The following is a 10254-nucleotide window of genomic DNA, read 5'->3' on the forward strand; positions in this document are numbered from 1 at the left end:
TGAAGCAGCAGCTACAACGCTGCGTTATGCACGACGACGAGGATGAAGAAGACGATGGGTTCTTGGAAGATCTCAATACAAAGTTAACATCTTTACAAGAAAGTGAAGTGGGTGGTCGTTGGAGCAGGAGGATGACGATGGTGGACTGCTAGTCGTAAGGTGGTGGTTTGGGTGTTGAGGATGGAGGGGCAGCCATTGATTCTAGGGAGGGGAGCTTGAGGAAGAAGAAGGAGAATAAGGGGGGGGGGGGGCGGATGGTTAGGTATTGTTTTAGGGTTTTCTTCTTCTTATTTTTTTGTTTTGTGTTGCTTGTAAGATAATAGGGGTGTTGGGTTATGGACTGGGTCAACCCAGTTCGAAATGGACTGGGTCATAGGGAAGGTTGGGCCATTTTTTGGGCCTGTGGCTTGAAATCGAAGAAGAGGCCCAATTCCGACTTTCTTTATATTTTTTGCTCTCTTTTCTTCTTTTATTTTTTCTAAAACTAAATTATAAAAAATACTTAACTTATTATTAAGACTAAATTAAGTTATAAAAGCGCAAATTAACTCCCAATAACAATTATCGCACAATTAAGTAATAATTAAGCATAAAATTGTATATTTGGACATTAAATGCTAAAAATGCAAACGATGCCTATTTTTGTAATTTTTATTTTTGTAAAACAAATTTAATTACTAACAATTGTAGAACTAAATCCTACATGCAAAATGCGACATATTTTTGTATTTTTTTTATTAATTTAGCAAATAAACATGCATAGACAAACATACAAATAGTTACACAAAATATCACAAAAATTGCACACCAAGAAAAATTATTTTATTTTTGAATTTTTTATTAGGAGTAATTCTCATATAGGGCAAAAATCACGTGCTTACAGCTGCCCCTCTTTGCCCGAAGACACGAAGGGTTTTCGTGCAAAGATAAAGCGAGCGATTTTTGCCCATCCGAGTACTCCGTGTGAAGCATTTTTGTTTTTGAAAAAGATTTGACCGAACCTTTGCTTCAAAGGTTTCCTACATATCCTGGGCTAAACAGGAATCAGGTCAATGTAGTTCGGGAAATTTTGGTAGCGGGGACTACCATGGGATTACAATGCTTGTTGTTACTGCTGTTGCTGTTGCTACTTTACTGACCTCCTTATTACAACCAAAGGAAATTAAACTGAACTAACTTCTTATGCCTGTCAACCACTAGTTACAGATTCCTATCTATAATTCTTTTGCAACTTGATCTTGGGTCTTAGCTGATTCTGCTTGTAGATTTCGATCCAAATCTTGATGCTTGCAAGTTGTAGGCGCTTGTTTATTTCTGCAGTATTGAATGAAACGGGATTGGCGGAGCTCGGGAATTTGATCCAATTTTTTGAGTGACCTGCCCTTTGTTTGTTCCAATATGTGGGAACATCTTTTTTTTCTTTTGTTCTTTTCTTCTTTTCTTTAATCTGGATTGAGACTCATCCCGTAGGTCGTCTCGATCCATGCACCTCAGGGTCAGACCTGCTGAGACAACAAAAACAAACGAATGAAATTTTCTACCCCAGTTTCTCTAGGAAAATTTCGTGAGTTAATTGTCATGAAAATTTACAGCACTGATGAGAGGATTGGAAAAAACCCTAGTCTACAAAGCACAACTCAAGGATTGGAGCCCTAATGTCGCAAAAGGTAAAAGTGCACAACTCAGGGATTGGATCCCTAATGTTGGCTAAAGGAAGGTTGCTTAACTCAGGGATTGGAGCCCTAATGTCGGCTAACAGAAAAAAAAGGCTCAGTTCAGGGATTAGAGCCCTAATGCTGACTAAATAGAAACCTGTTCAACTTAAGGATCGGAGCCCTAAATTGGGAGAATTGCCAGGTTATGCTGGAAAGGGTCCACGGGTTATGCCGGGAAGATTCATCGGGTTATGCCGGAAAAGAGGTCCCTGGGTTATGCCAGGGAGGTCCACGGGTTATGCCGGAAAATTCAAAGAGGTTCTTGGGTTATGCTAGGGAGGTCCACGAGTTATGCCGGGGAAGTCATCGGGTTACCCGGGAAAGGAAAAGAGTCCTTGGGTTATGCCGGGGAAGTCATCGGGTTATGCCGGAAAAGGAAAAGAGGTTCCTGGGTTATGCCAGGGAGGTCCACGGGTTTTGCCGGGGAAGTCATCGGGTTATGCCGGGAAAGGAAAAGAGTCCTCGGGTTATGCCGGGGAAGTCATCGGGTTATGCCGGAAAAGGGAGAGAGTCCTCGGGTTATGCCGGGGAAGTCATCGGGTTATGCCGGGAAATTCAAAGAGGTTCCTGGGTTATGCCAGGGAAATCATCGGGTTATGCCGAAAAAGGGAAAGAGGTCCCTGGGTTATGCCAGGGAGGTCCACGGGTTATGCCGGGAAAGGGACAGAGTCCTCGGGTTATGCCGGGGAAGTCATCGGGTTATGCCGGAAAAGGGAGAAAGTCCTCGGGTTATGCCGGGGAAATTATCGGGTTATACCGAAAAAGGGAAAGAGGTCCCTGGGTTATGCCAGGGAGGTCCACGGGTTATGCCGGGAAATTCAAAGAGGTTCCTGGGTTATGCCAGGGAAATCATCGGGTTATGCCGAAAAAGGGAAAGAGGTCCCTGGGTTATGCCAGGGAGGTCCACGGGTTATGCCGTGGAAATCATCGGGTTATGCCGAAAAAGGGAAAGAGGTCCCTAGGTTATGCCAGGGAGGTCCACGGGTTATGCCGGGAAATTCAAAGAGGTTCCTGGGTTATGCCAGGGAAATCATCGGGTTATGCCGAAAAAGGGAAAGAGGTCCCTGGGTTATGCCAGGGAGGTCCACGGGTTATGCCCTTTTATTTATCAAAATGTATGAAAGAATTCTGGGTAAACTTCCTTTTGGTCGTTTTCTTGCTGCAAAGCTGTTTCAACGCTCGTGCACTTCATTTCTTTTTTGGGCTACACCTGCTTCTTGCACGGTTGCTTTGGATCGCACCTGTCTCAATTTTTCTAAACAAAGAAAAATTGTCAGTTTGAAATTGTGGTCGGTTTTGTGGCCTTCATTGTTTTTCTTGGTCCCAAGCTTCATTTCTGTTTGAGAAAATTCGCCATTGATTGGCTTCCAAGGCAACCTCCTTTCAAACTGATAAGACTCAATATTTCAGGATTTCACGATGATTTGTGCGTGTACGGCTCTGTTTCTTCCGTCTCACTCTGCTTGGGGATTTTGAGGTAATCAAACGCCATGATCAGTCGGGATTGGACTGACGCATCACTGAGGCCGGGTATGTTCTCCACCTCTTGCCAAACAGAGCCCTGTGAAACCGGTCCTGCCACCTTTTCTTTCTAGCATGTTTTGGGGCTTAGGATTAAACCGAAAAGGAATCCAAAGAAAAGTAAACAAAGAACGAGAAAAAATGAATTTAAAAAGAGAAACGTCTTTTTTGGGAAAAGAAAGACTTATCTTGGCACATGCTGGCTTTAAATTGACATAACCTGCTTTTTGGACTGGATGCCCGACTCTCACGAACCTACATTTTCTCACGAACCAAACGGATCTATGTTTCCAAACCAGGGAACCTTGCCAGAACCTTCTGTGGTGAAATCCTCTTTCGGCTGACAGCGCTCTTTGCGAGTTTTCGCTAGCCGACCTCTCTCATTTCTTTTCTTATCGTCGCCTTATAGTGCTCGTCATGAGTTTTCACTAACAAGACTCTCTCATTTTGATTTCTCTGCTCGCCATCGCCTTATGGTGCCCATAGGTTTTCACCAATAAGACTCTCTCATTTTGATTCTCTCATCTTGACTGTGTCGGATTTGAGCAACTGCGTCCTTTGATTTTGAAGAAACTTTTGCCGATTGATCAGAAGGACTTGTAACATGTTTGGGGTCAAAAGAACTTGGATCGAATTACAACTTTGGAACCGTCCAGACGGGATTATCGCCGAATTATTATAATGTCTGCCCCAGTTTAACTTTTTTAGGGAGAATTATATTTTGGTTTTGGTGTGACTGAACCCCATAGAGAGGTTGCCTATGTATCCTTTCGGAATCAAGTCAAACGTAGTTCAAGAAATTTTGGTTTTTTTTTTTTTAGAACTTCATTTCCGGGTTCCAAAGAGGGTAATGAAAGAAAGGTAAATGGATCAAAGGGTTAGCAAAGGATTTGAGTGTTTGGGTAGCGGGAATGAAAGTCTTCATCCTCTCAAATGTGCAAAAACATCGTCAGAGCAAGTTCAAACATAGTATCTTTTTACTGCATCTGCATTCACGGCTATGTCGGGATCTTTTCCTTCAATATCACCTAGATATAATGCTCCCTTGGGAAATATCTTCCTGATGATGTATGGACCTTTCCAATTAGGAGCAAATTTTCCTTTCGCTTCCTGGTGATGTGGAAGAATGCGCCTTAACACCAGTTGACCTACTTCAAAATTCCTGGGTCGCACTTTCTTGTTGTAAGCACGAGCCATTCTTTGTTGGTATAATTGCCCGTGACAAACCGCAACCATTCGCTTTTCATCGATCAGCGTTAACTGTTCCAAACGGGTTTTGACCTACTCACTGTCTTCAATTTCAACTTCAACAATGATCCGGAGAGAAGGGATTTCTACCTCTGCCGGTATTACAGCCTCGGTCCCGTAAACCAACAAGTATGGGGTTGCCCCTACTGAGGTGCGTACTGTAGTGCGATATCCAAGCAGGGCGAAAGGTAACTGCTCATGCCATTGTCTGGAACTCTGGGTTGTCTTCCTCAAAATCTTTTTGATGTTTTTGTTCGCTGCTTCAACAGCGCCGTTGGCTTTGGGCCGATAAGGAGTGGAATTCCTATGCGTTATTTTGAATTGTTCACACACATCCTCCATCAAATGACTATTCAGGTTTGCTGCATTATCTGTGATTATAGTTGCAAGAATACCGAAACGACAGATAAGATTTGAATGTATGAAATCCACCACGGCTTTCTTAGTGACTGATTTGAGAGTGACAGCTTCGACCCATTTTGTGAAGTAGTCGATAGCGACCAATATGAATCTGTGTCCATTTGAAGCTTTGGGCTCAATCGGACCAATGACATCCATACCCCAGGCAACAAATGGCCAAGGTGCAGACATGGGATGCAGTTCTGTGGGAGGTGCGTGAATCAGATCTCCATGCACCTGACACTGATGACACTTTCGAACGAAGCTGAAACAGTCCTTTTCCATGGTCATCCAATATTATCCGGCCCGTAAGATTTTCTTTGCCAAAACGTACCCGTTCATATGAGGTCCACACACCCCTGCATGTACTTCATGCATGATCCTGCCTGCTTCTTCGGCGTCAACACATCTTAATAAGTTGAGATCAGGGGTTCTTTTATACAATATCTCACCGCTCAAAAAGAATCCACTTGCCTGCCGCCTAATAGTTCTCTTCTGATCTCCAGTAGCATGTTCGGGGTATTCTTGTGTTTTCAAGAACCTCTTAATATCCTGGTACCATGGCTGGATACTTGGTCCTGCCTCGATTGCGTTGCAGTAACCATGCCTTTCCCTGATTTGGATTTCCAAGGGATCGATGTGGGCGTTGCCTGGATAAGGTAACATTGAAGCTAAAGTGGCAAGTGCATCGGCTAATTCATTGTGACATCGTGGGATATACCTGAACTCTACTGATCTGAACCGCTTGCTGAGATCCTCTACGTGCTGCCGGTAAGGAATAAGCTTGACATCTCTAGTTTCCCATTCACCCTGGGCTTGCCGGATAATCAAATCAGAATCCCCCATAATCAACAAATCCCCAACATCTTGATCAATCTCCATATTCATGCCCATGATGCAAGCTTCATATTCAGTTGTATTGTTCGTGCAAAAGAAACGAAGCCTAGCTGTAGCCGGATAATGTTGACCAGCAGGTGAGATCAAGATTGCCCCTATTCCTACACCTTTGGCATTTACGGCCCCATCAAAAAACATCTTCCAAACGTGAGCATTTTCCGAGACCACTTCTATGGTATTTATTTCTTCATCTGGGAAATAAGTACTCAATGGTTGGTATTCCTCATCAACCAAATTTTCGGCCAAATGATCTGCTAATGCCTGGGCTTTCATTGCCGTACGGGTGACATAGACTATGTCAAATTCAGTAAGCAAGATTTGCCACTTGGCCAGTCTTCCAGTAGGCATTGGTTTATGAAATATATACTTCAAAGGATCCAACCTGCTTATGAGGTAAGTAGTGTGAGTTTGAAGATAATGTCTCAATTTTTGGGCAACCCACGTTAAAGCACAACACGTTCTTTCCAGCAGAGTGTACTTGGCCTCATAGCCGGTAAATTTCTTGCTCAGGTAGTAGATCGCCTGTTCCTTCTTTCCGGTTATGTCATGTTGCCCGAGGACACAACCGAAAGAATTTTCCAAGACTGTCAGATACAAGAACAGGGGTCTCTCTGGCTCTGGCGGGACCAAAACTGGGGGATTTAAAAGATATTCTTTGATCTTGTCAAAGGCTTCTTGACATTCAGCCGTCCATTTGATCACTGCATCCTTCCTTAATAGCTTAAATATGGGCTCACACGTGCTAGTTAGCTGGGCAATGAATCGACTGATATAGTTTAACCTGCCCAACAGACTCATCACGTCTTTCTTCGTTCTTGGGGGAGGTAGATCTCTGATAGATTTTATCTTTGTTGGATCTAACTCTATACCTCTCCTGCTTACTATGAAACCCAAAAGCTTGCCTGATGGGACTCCGAAGGCGCATTTGGCCGGGTTCAGCTTCAAGTCGTACTTTCTCAGTCTCTCAAAGAATTTCCTCAAGTCTTGGATATGATTGTCCCGAGTCCTGGACTTGATTATCACGTCATCCACATACACCTCTATTTCTTGATGCATCATGTCATGAAAAATGGCAGTCATGGCTCTCATGTAAGTTTCCCCAGCATTCTTCAGACCGAATGGCATAACCCGGTAACAGTAAGTGCCCCATGGTGTAGTGAATGCAGTCTTCTCAGCGTCTTCTTCATCCATCAACACCTAATGATATCCAGCGTAACAATCTATGAAAGACTGGATCTCATGTTTGGCGCAATTATCAACAAGGATGTGGATGTTGGGCAATGGGAAATTGTCTTTGGGACTCGCTCTGTTCAAATCTCGATAATCCACACAGACCCGAGTCTTCCCATCTTTTTTCGGCACTGGAACTACATTCGCTAACCACGTGGTGTACTGGATTACCCGAATTACTCCCATTTTCAGCTGCTTGGTGATTTCTTCTTTAATCTTGTCACTGACATTAGTTTTGAACTTTCTCTGCTTTTGTTGAACTGGAGGACGATCAGGGTGAATTGTCAATTTATGCACCACTAGATCAACGCTTAATTCTGGCATGTCATCGTATGACCAAGCAAACACATCTTTAAATTCAACAAGGAGTTGAACTATCGCGTCTCGCGTTCTCTCGTCCGTGTGAATACTTATTTTGGTCTCTCGGATTTCCTCAGGAGTTCCCAAATTAACTGGTTCGGTGTCATTCAGATTCGCCTTAGGTTTGTTCTCAAAGTGTTCCAATTCTCGATTTATTTCCTTAAAAGCCTCTTCTTCGACGTATTCCATTTCTTGGTTCATTATTTCGCAGTTAGACCGCATGTTTGGATCCGGGCATGAAGTCCGCAAGCATGTCATGTTATTTAAAGCCGCATTATTAGAACTGAAAGAAATAAAATAGAAAAAAAAATAAAAAAATCAGAGAGAATAAATAAGATAAAAGATGAAATATTTATTTCATTTCATTGAATTTTGAAGATAATAGGGTTTACATCAGAATTTAAGGACAGGAAACTAAAAGGAAATCATTCGAGTTACACCCCAAAATAACTCGTGATGCAGAAAAGGTGGCAAGACTGGTCTACCAGGATTCCCGCTTGATAGGAAACGGAGTAGCCTTCCAGTTTTGCAATTTGGCATTGGGCCCCATGTAAAGCACCTCAGCGGTGCTCGAGCCTTCTTCTGGCTGAACCATATGGGTTTCGTACAGCATTTGCCTCATAACCTCACATATTTCTTCAATTTCCTCGGTCGTGAAGGTCTCATCCTCTCTTTCTTCATTGTACTTGGGTTTGACGAATGTTCTGTAAAGATGGGGAATTGGCTGAGATAATACCCAACCATTGCTCTTCCGTTGGTTTGCCCACATTACGTCAGCTTTTTCGGCGTAAAAACCAACACCGAAGAACTTTTCGGCGGCAGGTAATGTGATAGGTTCGGTGATACCTTGCAATGATGCCCCGAGTCCCTTTCCCAGTTTATAACCATGCCTGATCATTTCCTTGGCAACCATAACTGACGCTTTTGAGAGAAAAGGTTGAGGGTAGGGGCTTCCTTCTTCGCATTGGTCTGCGACCACAACCTCGAAAACTTGATAGACTATGTGTTCACTACCCTCCTTAGCTTCGAGGCATGGAACCGACGGGTCTCGATAAATTGAATGCTCATCCTCTCCATGGACTATAATCTCTTGATTTTCATGTACAAATTTTACCATCTGGTGGAGAGTAGAAGGTATGGCTTCCGTCGCATGAATCCAGGGCCTTCCTAGAAGGAAATTGTAAGAAGTATCCATATCTAGGACCTGAAAGGTCACCTCAAAATCCACAGGTCCAATAGTCAAAATCAAATCGATCTCGCCTAGGGTGTCCCTTTTGATGCCGTCAAAGGCACGAACACATACGCTGTTGGGCCTGATTCTCCCTGTCTCGATCTCCATTCTTTGCAGAGTCGAAAGGGGACAGATATCCACTCCGGACCCGCCATCCAGCATGACCCTCTTCACATAGTACCCTTCACATTTAACTGTTAGGTGGAGGGCCTTGTTGTGAGCGGCCCCTTCCGGGGGCAGATCATTTTTGCTGAAGGAAATTTGATTGATCATGAAAAATCTTTCTGCCATCCTCTCTAGCTGTTCCACGGTAGTTTCAATTGGGACGTAAGCTTCGTTGAGGGTCTTGATCAACACTTTTTGATGCTCAGTAGAATTCATCAATAGAGACCACAACGAGACCAGAGCGGGAGAGTTTCGGAATTGATCAATTATCTCGTAGTCCGCAGTTTTCATTTTCCTGAAAAACTCTTCCGCTTCCTCGGCGCTAACCGGTTTCTTGAGTGGGAAACGCTTCTTTGTAGAATCATTCAACTCTTCCAGGTTGAGGTATTTCTCAGTTGGGTTAGTTTCATTCACTTCTCCCAGGATTTCTTTTCCTTTGTAGGTTACTACCGCCTTGTTATAATTCCATGGGACGGTAGTAGGATCCGTCATGGGCCTCTGCGGCGCGCGTCCAATAATCACGGGCTCATTCAGCCTTGGTGAAATTATTGGCCCCCGTTCCGCATAGGTCCCTTTGGGCACATACATCTTAGATCCTTTGTTCAGCTCAAACCTTCTTGGAGGGCTCAATGTCACTTGTCCTTTCTTCGAACCTCGGGGGACATAAAGGACAGTATCTTTCGAGGGTACTACCTCAATTTTTGTTTTCACTGCTTTTTCTGTGTTTTGAGGGGGTTTTTTACTCTTCTTGTCCACCTTTTCTTGATTTGCATACGTCTTGGGCTCTTTCTCAATGTCGGCGATTGCAATGATGGCTTTCAAGATAGGATCAAACTCTTTATCTTCGCAGATCATCCCAATAATCGGTCCATTGTTGTGAGCCGGTAACAGATTGTTGGTCATATTAGGAATGTCTTCGTCCTTTAACACTATTCACTTTTGTTCTATGAGGTTTTCAACAACCCTTTTCAAAGTCCAACAGCTCTCAGTGTCATGTTCTTCCACTCCAGAATGATAGGCACATCGGGCACCAGGTTGGTAAGAGGGTGACTCTGGGTTTTGCCTATTTGGGGGTACGGGTTGTAACAAACCCATTTGGACCAATTTGGGGAAAAGGTTGGAATATGATTCACCAATAGGTGTGAAGTCCATTTTCCTGGGCGGCTCTCGAGTGCGGGCGTTGTAGGGGAGATTATTTTGTGGAGGTCGGGGATTATACTGAGCTTGGTGAGGAGGTTGATTTCTTGGAAATTGAGCTCATTTTTGGTGAAATTGTTGTTGTGGCCTAATATATGGTTGTGCATTCATTACTGTGTAGGGCTGAAGGTTCATAGCATAGGCCGCATCTTGATGGGAGTAGTAGTGTTGCGGGGCTCTTTCAGAGAAATGAAATCTGGACGGATGGGGTTTTCTTACACTCGAAGTTGCCATTGTTGCTTCTTCCTTCTTCTTTCGGTTTGCTCCTCCTCCAGACCCGCCTTGGATTGC

Source organism: Nicotiana tabacum, chromosome 3, assembly GCF_000715075.1.
Source record: "Nicotiana tabacum cultivar K326 chromosome 3, ASM71507v2, whole genome shotgun sequence".
NCBI lineage: Eukaryota > Viridiplantae > Streptophyta > Magnoliopsida > Solanales > Solanaceae > Nicotiana > Nicotiana tabacum.